Raw genomic sequence first — 12,832 nt, 5'->3', positions numbered from 1 at the left:
CGCGCCTCTGTCAGTGCGGGGAAAACCGGGAGGACTGGGCGGTCCATCGACCATCAGAACCTCCGCCGCCGGATCGCTGCTGTCGCACTCGGATGTGGTCTCTGCGGAGCCAGTCGACAGGTCGAATAGGCTATAGAGGAATTCGTCGGGCTCGATTGCCACGACTTGAGGGGTGGCCGACTGACGTGCCACCGCGTATCTCACCCACCGCTGAAGTCTCGACCGACCGGAGCGCTTGCACCGGCGAGAAACGGGGAGGGAGGACAACACAGGAGCCGACTGGTAGGGGGTGGACGGTTGCCGCAGGAGAACGTCGCGGACGTACGCACTAAAGTGCATTGCCCCGCGAACAGGGAGTGCATCCATGTCGAGCGGAGCCTCCTAGAGCCAAGCAGAGTCGTCGACGATGAACGTGAGCGCGCCGAGACGGATCTCGCGGCCCTCCACTGAAACTTCGCCGAAAACCATGATGATTCGGGTCGGAAAAGGTCGCAACTCCTCCAACAAACGCTAAAACACCTGCCCCAAGGTGGGCGCCAACTGTCGTGGTTCCAAGTCTGACAGTAGTGTAGGGGGGTAAGTATGGAGAGGCAAGATCTTAGCTGTGGAGAAGTTGTAGGAACGCAAGGTTTACGAGTTCAGGCCCTTCTCGAAGGAAGTAATAGCCCTACGTCTAGGAGCCCGGAGGCGGTCGACTGGATTATGAGAGTATGAGTTACAGGGGTGCGAACCCTTGTCTCGGAGGAGGGGGTGGCTTATATAGAGTGCGCCAGGACCCCGGCCAGCCCACGTTACAAAAGGTTCAATGCACATTAAGGCATGGCGTTACTGGTAACGCTAGTAATAAAGTGCTATGATGACCATAAAAGCTACTTAATGACCGACCGTTAGCGTGCGGAGTGCCTTTAGGTCTCCTAGCCGTCGAGTGGTTTGGTCTTGGTCGAGTGATTGCTTCTTGGTCGAGTGTCTTCGAGTCTGTCGAGTGGAACACCTCCAAGTCGATTGAAAGGTGATTTCTTCTAGAGATGTCCTTGGGTAGGGCAGTTAGGACAGGTTCATGACCCTACCCTAGGTACATAGCTTCATCAGGGACCCATCGGACAGACCACCGTATTTCACGAAAAAAATGTTCCCCCCGATGTCAGCTCGGACCCATCGGAAGTGCCTCCTTATTACGCACAGAAAAATGAATACTCCCCCTGCTAGCTGGGACCCACTATGGTGGGAGGCTGACTTGTGGGCCTACTAAGTTGACAGGGATGGAGGGCTTTGTCAACTTAGTCAATATGAACGATTCTAACTCCAGTGACCGTACGATGTCCATCGAACGGTCGTCGTGCATCTTCAATCTCTGGTCTTCCTGCTACAGCCGCTGAAACAAGCGCCGATGGGACTGCCTGCTCCCTCCTCCCCGCGGCCGGCTGTGCTGCCGCGCAAGCCTCACCGCCCCACCGTACTCCCATCGCTGGCCTAGCCATCCCTCTACTCACCCACACCTGCTGTTATTCTCCGGCGACGGCAGACAAACCGGTAAACCCTCGTACAGTCGTACTCCCCTCCACGTGGGAAACAACTGCCGAGTCTTCCCTGCCTCCGCGTCGTTCCCTTCCTAGGCCTCGCCGTCGTCCACCGCCCTGGTGCTCTCGGCACGGCCAGGTCAACGTGGTGAATGACCGACATGCATCTGAAGTGGACTGTACGTGGAGAGGCCGATAGCTAGGTCCACGGCCGCACGCAAGGAAATGCCTCCTTATTATGTGCAAAATAATGATAACTCCACCTGACATTAGGGACCCACCGAAAGGGCCTCTGTATTTCGCGAAAAAAATGTTACCGCCGCTGATAGCTCGGACCCACCAGCTATATCTTGATGACCCACAAGTATAGGGGATCTATCGTAGTCCTTTCGATAAGTAAGAGTGTCGAACCCAATGAGGAGCAGAAGGAAATGATAAGCGGTTTCCAGCACGGTATTTTCTGCAAGTACTGAAATAAGTGGTAACATATAGTTTTGTGATAGGATAATTTGTAACGAGCAATAAGTAACAAAAGTAAATAAAGTGCAGCAAGGTGGCCCAATCCTTTTGTAGAAAAGGACAAGCTTGGACAAACTCTTATATGATGTAAAGAGCTCCCGAGGACACTGGGAATATCGTCAAGCTAGTTTTCATCACGTTCATATGATTCGCGTTCAGTACTTTGATAATTTGGTATGTGGGTGGACCGGTGCTTGGGTGCCGCCCTTACTTGGACAAGCATCCCACTTATGATTAACCTCTATTGCAAGCATCCGCAAATACAACAAAAGTATTAAGGTAAACCTAACCATAGAATGAAACATATGGATCCAAATCAGCCCCTTACGAAGCAACGCATAAACTAGGGTTTAAGCTTCTGTCACTCTAGCAACCCATCATCTATTTATTACTCCCCAATGCCTTCCTCTAGGCCCAAATAATGGTGAAGTGTCATGTAGTCGACGTTCACATAATACCACTAGAGGAGAGACAACATACATCTCATCAAAATATCGAACGAATACCAAATTTACACGACTACTAGCAGCAAGACATCTCCCATGTCCTCAGGAACAAAAGTAACTACTCACAAAGCATAAACATGTTCATAATCAGACGGGTATTAATATGCATATAGGATCTGAACATATGATCTTCCACCAATTAAACCAACTAGCATCAACTACAAGGAGTAATTAACACTACTAGCAACCTACTAGCACCAATCCAGGACTTGCAGACAAGAATTGGATACAAGAGATGAACTAGGGTTTTGAGATGAGATGGTGCTGATGAAGATGTTGATGGAGATTGCCCTCTCTCGATGAGAGGAGCGTTGGTGATGATGATGGCGATGATTTCCCCCTCCGGAGGGAAGTTTCCCCGGAAGAACAGCTCCGCCAGAGCCCTAGATCGATTCTGCCAAGGTTCCGCCTCGTTGCGGCGGAGTTTCATCCGAGAAGATGGCTTATGAATTGTTTCCCATCGAAAAACTCCATATAGCAGAAGATGGCCACCGGAGGGCCACCAGGGGGCCCACGAGGTAGGGGGCGCGCCCAGCGGGGTAGGGCGCGCCCCCACTCTCGTGGGAAGTGTGTGGCCCCCTGGTGAGGTTCTTGTGCTCAGTATTTTTTATATATTTGGAAAACATCATCCGTGAAGTTTCAGGACTTTTGGAGCTGTGCAGAATAGGTCTCTAATATTTGCTCCTTTTCCAGCCCAGAATCCCATGTGCCTGCATTCTCCCTCGTTATGTAAACCTTGTAAAATAAGAGAGAATGGGCATAAGTATTGTGACATAATGTGTAATAACAGCGCATAATGCAATAAATATTGATATAAAAGCATGATGCAAAATGGACGTATCAACTCCCCCAAGCTTAGACCTCGCTTGTCCTCAAGCGAAAAGCCGAAATCGAAAAATATGTGCACATGTTTAGAGATAGAGGTGTCGATAAAAATAAAATACGAACATGAGGGCATCATGATCATTCTTAGAACAGCAACTTATATAATTCTTGTCATATAATCTCTTATGCTAGAGTAATAATTCAATCACAATATCAAGTATGAATCGTAAGCTTCATTGAAAACTAACAAACTACAATCTCAGTCATTGAAGCAATTGCAATTTATCATAACATAGGAAAGAGTCAATGTATAAGAGCTTTTCAGCAAGTCCACATACTCAACTATCTTATAATCTTTCACAATTGCTAACACTCACGCAATACTTATGGGTATGGGGTTTAAATCAGACATAGAGAAAGATAGGGGCTTATAGTTTTGCCTCCCAATGTTTTACCTCAAGGGAAATGTCAACAGTAATAGTTCATGAAAACTCACATCCAATTAGCCATATATACCAGGATCTTTCCAACATATTGTGCTTGCCAAAGGATAAAATGTAAAAAGGAAGGGTGAAGATCACCATGACTCTTATGCAAAGTAGGAGATAAAAGTAAAAGATAGGCCCTTCGCAGAGGGAAGAAGAGGTTGTCATGCGCTTTGATGGTTGGATGCACAAAATCGTAATGCGAAAGAACGTCACTTTATATTGCCACTTGTGATATGGACCTTTATTATGTAGTATGTCGCTTTTATTACTTCCATATCACACGACCGTATAAAGCTTATTTCCTCCACACCAATCAATCATACATAATTAGAGAGCAATTTTTATTGCTTTGCACCAATGACAACTTACTTGAAGGATCTTACTCAATCCATAGGTAGGTATAGTGGACTCTCATGGCAAAACTAGTTTAAGGGTATTTGGAAGCACAAGTAGTATCTCTACTTGGTGCAATGAATTTGGCTAGCATGAGGGGGAAAGGCAAGCTCAACATGTTGGATGATCCAAGACAATATAATTCATCTCAGATGTAAGAAAACATAACCCATTATGTTGTCTTTCTAGTCCAATGTCAACTCTTTAGCATGTCATATTTTAATGAGTGCTCACAATCATAAAATATGTCCAAGATAGTATATTTATATGTGAAGACCTCTCTTTCTTTATTACTTCCTATTAATTGCAATGATGACCAAAACTATGTTTGTCAACCCTTAACAACTTTTATTCACCATACTCTTTCTATGTGAGCTCATTACTCTCCATAAGACTCACATGATCTCTCTGTTTCTTTTTATTTCTTTCTCTTTTCTTTTATTCACTTAGGATCATGGCAAAATAATCAAGCCCTTGACTCAACACTAATATTTATTATATAGCTCACGGACTCAATTACATAGAAGGATAATAAAGCAAAACTCACAACTAGAGCATACTAAGAACTTTTATTCTACTAGATCAAGATATTACCAAAAGGATCGAACTAAGAAAAACGGTAAAGATAAACACTACAAGAAAATACACTTCCGTGATGATACATGTTTGTCACAGTAGGTCGCTTTTTTTGTCATGCATGTACATCCATGACAAATTTATGACAGAATCAAGAAAGTCATACCTGTGATGTCGTAGAAGTGTTCCATGACTTTGCCAAAATTATCATCATGGAAGTGTCCACTTCCATGACAATAAATCGTGCGTCACAGAAGTGCTTTCGTCAAGGGTGACCGACACGTGGCATCCACCGTAACGGAACACCGTTAAGCTATCAGGTCAGGTTTTGGATCCGATAACCCATAAACAGCCCCGACCAATGGGGATTTTCGACATGTAAAATCATCATTGGCTAGAGGAAACACCTGTCGGCTCATCGTTGGGACAGATGTCATCCACTCACTGGAATAGAAGGCGCCTATGATACGTCGACATGTGGCACGGCCCAACAGTGGCCCATTCCTGTGAAAAGGCCGGCCCATTTGACTTAGTCAAAAGCTGGCGGGCCGGCCCATGGAAAGCCTGTTAACGGCCCGTTCGCATATAGCCCATTTACAACCCGCTAACCCAAGGCCCGTTACGCCCTATCCGAATTAGGCCCAATAGTGTCATCTGGGTCGTCCAATATGATTCCAACCCGTTTTCACTTCTGGCCCATGTATAGCCCATGACGTCTTTCGGTCCATATGAGGCCCTTTGTAACTCTTGGCCCATTAGTGGCCCGTGGTGAAACTGGCCCGTAATGAACAGTGTATTACTTTACACCCATTAACGGCCCGTGGTGAAACTGGCCCATAATGAATAGTGTATCACTTTATACCCATTAACGGCCCGTTATTCCGCTGGGCCGTTTCCAGCCCAAGTTAACTTTCGGCCTTCTGAGGGCCCATTTATTCTTGGGCTCATTTGCAGCATTCGGTTACTTATGGACCGTTAGTGTCATTTTCTATTTGTGGGCCAAATTCAGCCCGTCATTACAGTTGTCCCGTTTGTGGACCGTTAGTCTGTTGGGCCATTTTCATAGCATCACCAAATACGGCCTATTAATGGCCTATTATGGTCAGCCCATAAAACGTATGATTTCCACTAAAGGCCCGTCTACAGCCCATTAAAGGCCCGTACAAGACCCATAAATGAGCCGGCGGCCCATGGATCCTACGAGACGTACAAGGCCCATGGATCCTACGAGGCATAGAACGCCCATGGATCCTACGAGACGTACAAGGCCCGTGGATCCTACGAGATGTAGAAGGCCCATGGATCCTACGAGACGTAGAAGGCCCATGGATCCGACGGCCCATGAAGGGCCATGGTTGGGCGAATTGGCCCCCGTTTGAACGATATAGCATATTCAAAGAATTATCCTACTCAATACTATCACCTCTAAAAAGCCTACACTATTACAACAAAGAGATCAAGGCATAGAAAGGTAGAATAATCCTACACTATACAATAAAGAAATTACAGCCGATTATACCCACTGGGCATTATGGTTCGGCACAGGTGATAATAAAGCATACACAAACAGTAAATTACATACACTGGGCAAATACAACTCATACATCATGGACGCGCATCAACTTAACTCCATTTGAACTATAATCTCTTCATAAAATAGGATTGGCCGGATTCAGATAGCACAAATTTTAGTCTGCAAAATCTCCAATTCCTTCATGGTTACCTCAGTGTCTTGTTTCATTTTTTTTGACTCCTCCATCTAATACCTGCATGTCCAGTCTCAACTTATTGATTATACATTGACAATCATGTACATGTTGTCTTGCCACCTCTAGTTGATGCTCGAGAACATCAGCACATTCCAATTCCAATCCATAATCATTCGGTAACGACCATGCCGCACTGCTCACAGATCTTTGTCTTGATGTCACTTCATCCTGAAATGTTTCTGTAAGTACACATGACTAGGGCAAAAATATAGTTACAATAGTGAAGCGAACAAGACACTATTTTGTACTACATGGCAAAACAGTACTAACAATAATGTTACACGTCACTTTCAAAAACAAATGTTACATGTCATGAAGCATAAGCAGGTGATATTTTAAAAATTATAAAAAGATAGTCTGTGCATCCTGCATACAGAAATCCATCTTAGCTCACCAAAGGAGCATGATGTTGGGGCCCAATCGAAAACACAGACAAGTTACAAATTTAGACAGCATGTTGCGTATAAGTAAGCAAGCAGTTGGCCATTCTGTGCCTCAATTAAAGTCTTAGGGAGCATAATGAACAGCAGAGGGTTTCATACAAACATACTACAGCAGGCAAAACTATGCAATCGTTAGCGTAGTATAAACTAGATCGTGAGCCTCATGCAATAATAGTTGGTTAATAGACTTCAAAGCTTCAGGCACACTTCGGCAGAGTAATTAAATGGTAAGGCCTTTAATTATGTCAACTAATAGTGATACAAGTACCGAACATCAGGCATGATTATTTGGGCATCTCACTAACTGAGGACAAATAAAGCAATTGAAAAGAGAAAATTAACTATGCCTGAAACAAACAAGGAATTGAACTGTTGAGTTGCATAATGTGACTTACCTTAGCAGGTTGAAGAGGCTCAGCGCAGGTCCTACTTCTCTTGCAAGGCTCCTTCCTAACATCTTGTACTTGGAAATCCTCAATCTTATCTTCATTGCACCCCCTCTACAAGGTGACACAAACTAGTTACTTGTCTCCTTGGAAGATAAATATGCATACTTTCCAGTCTGTGAACACAAAAGGATGAGATTATAACAAAAAAACACCACATAATTATGTCATCTAGTTACTCGTCTCCTTGGAAGATAAATATGCATACTTTCCTAACATACTTGCCTACTGTAGTGTACATCCAAACCTTTATGTCACCTATGAGTTAGACAAGGCCCCACTACAGCAGCCCTTAGTGTTTAAATCGTTAAAAAGGTCTGTTAGAGTGTTAGGTCAAGAACAACAAGTAATCAAAGCAAATAGTCCTAGTATGGCTGGCTGATGCAAACAAGAAATTGAACAGATGTGTGAGCAAATCTTACATATCAAGAAAAGAAGCAAAGAAGGAGGCTTAAAGGCCATCACTTGACTGACTAGATTTAAGGGGCATTTAAACATCATGTGCAACGTATGAACTAACATAAACATTGCATATTCCAGATTCTACAATGGAATGCACATGTATTAGGTTATGCCATGTATGATGATGCCTAAATGTACAGATAGCAGGCAAGAGTGATTCATCATTGCACGCGCAATTGAATTGCAGGTTAAGGGCCAGTTTGATTCCGCCTTTTCAGGGCATATTGTCAAAATAAGACATAAAAGATGTAAAGAAGTCATTTTTGAGTTATGGGCGTGGGCTTAACTAATTTCGCTTTGGAGGGGGGTGTTTCGGGTAGAACCTCACTACAAATTGAAGGGAAGGGGAATAGTGAAATGACTCTGTTGTCTACCTATATTACACTCAAAATGCAACTGCTGACGCCCGTGTCACACCTGACCCTCAAGTAAAAAACAAACACGCAAGCATTCATTGCCCTGCCCGCTTGCATCTCCTCTCCCCTTTCCCTCTACCTCGATCCCCTGCCAGCAGCACTAGGGTTCCTCCAGCGAGCCGTCACGACTGGTCCCATCTGGCCTTGTCCTCAATGATGCTATGTCCAGCTAGGCTACATGGCCGGCGGGTAGGGGCAAATCTCCCTGGCTTCTCCTCCCTTTGGCGCCACCCCTCATTCTCATGGTCTCTAGCAGCTACTCCACTGTGATTCATCCAACGCACTACTCTGTCGGGCGCTGCACAACTACGGCTGATGCCACACTGCGGTAGAAGGCACCTTATTCCCCCTCCCCTCCTCCCAGGCCATGGCCTTGAGGTGCTGTTGAAGGATGAGCTCATCCAACAAGGTGAGGATCTCCTCTGATTTTTTGCCAAATTTTCATTCTGATCCACTATACGATGAATTGCCATGAGCTGCTTCTGCTGCTATATGATGCATTGCTATGAGCTGCTCCTGCTGCTGCTATATGATGAATTGCTATGAGCTGCTGCTGTATGATGAGTTGCTATGAGCTGCTGCTGCTGCTATATGATGAATTGCTATGAGCTGCTGCTGCTATATGATGAGTTGCTACAAGTTGCTCCTGCTGCTGCTATATGATGAGTTGCTACAAGCTGCTCCAGCTGCTGCTATGTGATGAATTGCTATGAGTTGCTCCTACTGCTGCTATGATGAATTGCTATGAGCTGCTCCTGCTGCTGCTATATGATGAATTGCTATGAGCTGCTGCTGGTATATGATGAATTGCAGACTGCTGCTGCTGTATGATGAGTTGCTATGAGCTGCTGCTGCTGCTATATGATGCTTTCAGGTGGTGCTGCTATACGATAATAACCAGCCACTTGGACCATCGAATTTCAATAAATAATTGTTCTTCATTTAAATGTGGGTCATGCGTTCTTTGTTTCAATTAGGCAACGAGATCTCTATGGAAAACATTGACCAAAGTAGATTGTGCCAAGTAGATGGTATCTTTGTATTTGTATTTTGAGCAAATAGTGATGGTCTGTTTTCCTATCATATTAATTACTGAACTGGGTTCAATTTGTGATGTTTGCAAGTCAAATTAATTTCCATATGGGCAGCAAAATGAAAAAAATATAATGCAATCTAGACTTTCCACTGATCATACCAAAGATAAGCTGAAAACGCAATGAAAAGAACTGGTTGGCTTATTACATGGAGCTTATATTCACAGGTGCTTATTTTCTTAGGATAACTCGTAATAATTGTCCTAACTTGGCTAATAGAACTGGCATACAAATAACATGTCACGATGATTGCAATGGAGGAGTGATGTACCATGGCACACTGTATAGGCTCACTGTTGCCTCTCCTTTTTTGCGATGTTCCATGAAATTGCCACATACATCTTGTACTTTTTCATTGTGTAACCCTATCTGCAAGTTGACACGGCTAATTTCAGACATCTCTACATGATACTACATTGCATATCCCTTGCGCATATTTAAACCACCAATTAACGATTGTGTGCATACCATAACTAGCCATGACTCTGTATGCCGGACTAGCAGGCACTCTAAGGGAGCCTAATGTAGTGCACTGGAATTCCTACATGCCACCTATGATTTTGTGTAATGTACTTCCCCTATTCCTAAATATATGTCTTTGTAGAGATTCCAGTATGGACCACATACAGATGTATATAGATGCATTTTCGAGTGTAGATTCACTCATTTTGCTCCGTATGTAGCCTATAGTGGAATCTCTAGAAAGACTTATATTTAGGAACGGAGGTACGAGGTAGTATCATGTATGACATCTTCATATCTAATTTAGCAGCCAGTAGTAGAAATCATTGTCTGCACAAAGGGATTACTGGTCGAAAATCCTAGCAAAGCACGCTGGTAGGCATAGAACAATACAAGAGAGAGAGAGACGCGCTTACAAGATCATAGCAATGCCTCAGTCTAGAATCTTGGTTGGCCAAGCTGTTAGATCCAGAAGAAACACATCCTTGTAGTTTTTGCCAGCTGCATAACAGGTAACAGCGACCGGTTAGTATATTTGAAGTACATCGGGCAGGTGATGCTGGACGGGTTTAAAGGTGACAAGTACCTAGGCCATGGCGGGTGCTTGGCATCTCTCTAGACTGTGGAAATCGGGTTAAAACGTCGAGGGTGATGACGCTACGTTGGCTGTTGGGGTCCGGTAAGGAGATCTAGAACCGTCAAGTAGGGTGTTTGTGGAGCGGCTCCGGTAGGGTGGACTACGGTGTGGGTGAAGCGGATCTATGGCCATGGACGAGGGCGTAGGTGAAGCTGCTCCGGTGGTTGGGTTAAGGATGGTGTCGATGATGCGGATCTGCGACCGTGGACGGGGCGTCAGAAGCTGCTCCGGTGGTTGGGTTAAGGGTGGTGTCGACGATGCGGATCTGTGGCCGTGGATGGGGCGTCAGAAGCTACTTTGGTAGGTTGGATGAGGGTGCGAGGAAGCGGATCTGGGCCGTGGACTTGTGAGTTGGCAAAGCGGCCCCGGTAGGGTTGGGAATGGTGTAGGCGAAGCTACTCCAGTAGGGTTGAGGAAGGTGTCGGCGAAGCGGCTCCGGTAGGGTTGAGGAAGGTGTCGGCGAAGAGGATCAGAGGCCATCGACAGGGGCGTCAGTGGGGCGGCTCCGGGGGGTGTGGACGAAACGTCTCTGGTGGGGAGTATGAATGAGCCGCTGCAGATGCGCGGTGGTTGACGAGAGTACCGGCAAAGCAGATACGGCGCCGTGGACAAGGCCGGCACTGAATGGGCTGTGGTACAGTCGTGGATGAGCAGTCTACTTGTTTCTAGGGGAGGTGGGAGGGGTAGATGCGGCCGCAGAAGCAGATCCGGTGAGGTGGACGCTGCTGGCAGTGAATGGGCTATGGTACGCCGGTGGATGAGCAGTCTAGGGTTTCGAGAGGGTAGGGAGAAAGGGCGATGAAGTACGGACAGCGTGATGTAAGATGCTCTGGTGCTGTGGAGTTAGTCGTTTTTGCGGGAGGGGGAGAGGAAATGGGGGTGCCGTGTAGTGGAGGAACCGGAAGTTACCAAAGCAGCCCCGACCTATCATGTAGATGAGGGCGGTATTGTAACTGTTGGTCTCCGTGCACCAAGGACAAAAGGGGGATTTCGCATGCTAAAGACTAAGGTGGCGGAAATTTTAGAAGGAGGCGGGAGATTTTGCCGCCCGCGGGACCATTCGTATCCAGTTTCAACTAATTTTGGACCGTGCTAGCGGGAAGGTCATGCTAGACTGTGTACACGGGGCACGCGTCAGCAGTTAATAACTGGTGTGAAGTCCACCCCAGAAAAAAGACAATAACTCGGGATGATGCGCTGATAACTTGGACGTTCACACGGGCGCGGCCAATCGTACGGGTGTAGTGGCGCATTCACAAAAAAAGGGATCAAACGCTCAGCCTATGTATTTCATGTGTAAATAGATAATTTAGTGCCATTGGTTATTTACTTTAAACATAATGCATTGACGTGTTAGTGTAGAGGCGCACAAAAAGAAATGGATATTGTAGTCAGCTACTTAAAAGTGTTACCTCATATGATTACATAGCCTCCATTTCATAAATTGCGTACCCGTTGAATTCATATATGAATATTACATATATTACTTCAAAATAGAAACTTAAATCATCCAAGACTAATGAATTTGAATGCAAGAGTAACAATGATGCATGTTCATGATAGCTACATTGGTTGTTTGAAGAAACATCACTGTAACTTTGGCATGCACAACTAAAAAGGCTTATTTAAATAGAAAAAATGTGATATGTGAGTGTCCAATCTTTATAGCATTGAATCGATATTGTACCTTTGGCCACAATACGAAGTAGATATTGACTTGTGTTCAAGCGATGCACGTCCACGATCGCTAGATAGTGATACGTGGATGAATTGTGCAATCTCTCTCACACGCATACATATCTCATTTCCCTGTGGGCATCGGAATCACACACGCGCACTTCGTGTATTTCTCTCCCTCCGCCAGGGTTAAATTCGTCGTTCTACCCTATCCTACAAGTCTCTCACACAGAAACACACACGCTCTCTATGTCTAACACGCCCACCCCTTTAATTCCGCCCACCCACAGCCACTAATGTCTCTCACACATATGCTATCTACCTATCCCTTAATATAGCTAGATATGTGTCACACAAACTCCTTCTCCCTACTAGCAAGATGCCCATGTGTTGCACGGAACATCAAGATGCATTTGTATGAGAAGTTTATCTTGTGGGAGAAAAGGATGAGCGAGGGAATGCCTTATTTGCAAATGCGGAGAGGGGTGTGGGTATCTTTTTGCAAAATTGCCATAGTTTCCTTCCTGTCCGTCGGATATAAATCGGATGGCCTATATTGCAGGATGGCAGGAACACCATCATCACCAACTCTGTTTTTTATA

The sequence above is a fragment of the Triticum dicoccoides genome, chromosome 3A, assembly GCF_002162155.2.
Source record: "Triticum dicoccoides isolate Atlit2015 ecotype Zavitan chromosome 3A, WEW_v2.0, whole genome shotgun sequence".
NCBI lineage: Eukaryota > Viridiplantae > Streptophyta > Magnoliopsida > Poales > Poaceae > Triticum > Triticum dicoccoides.
The sequence above is the reverse complement of the archived record's forward strand: the minus strand, read 5'-3'. Positions refer to the sequence as shown.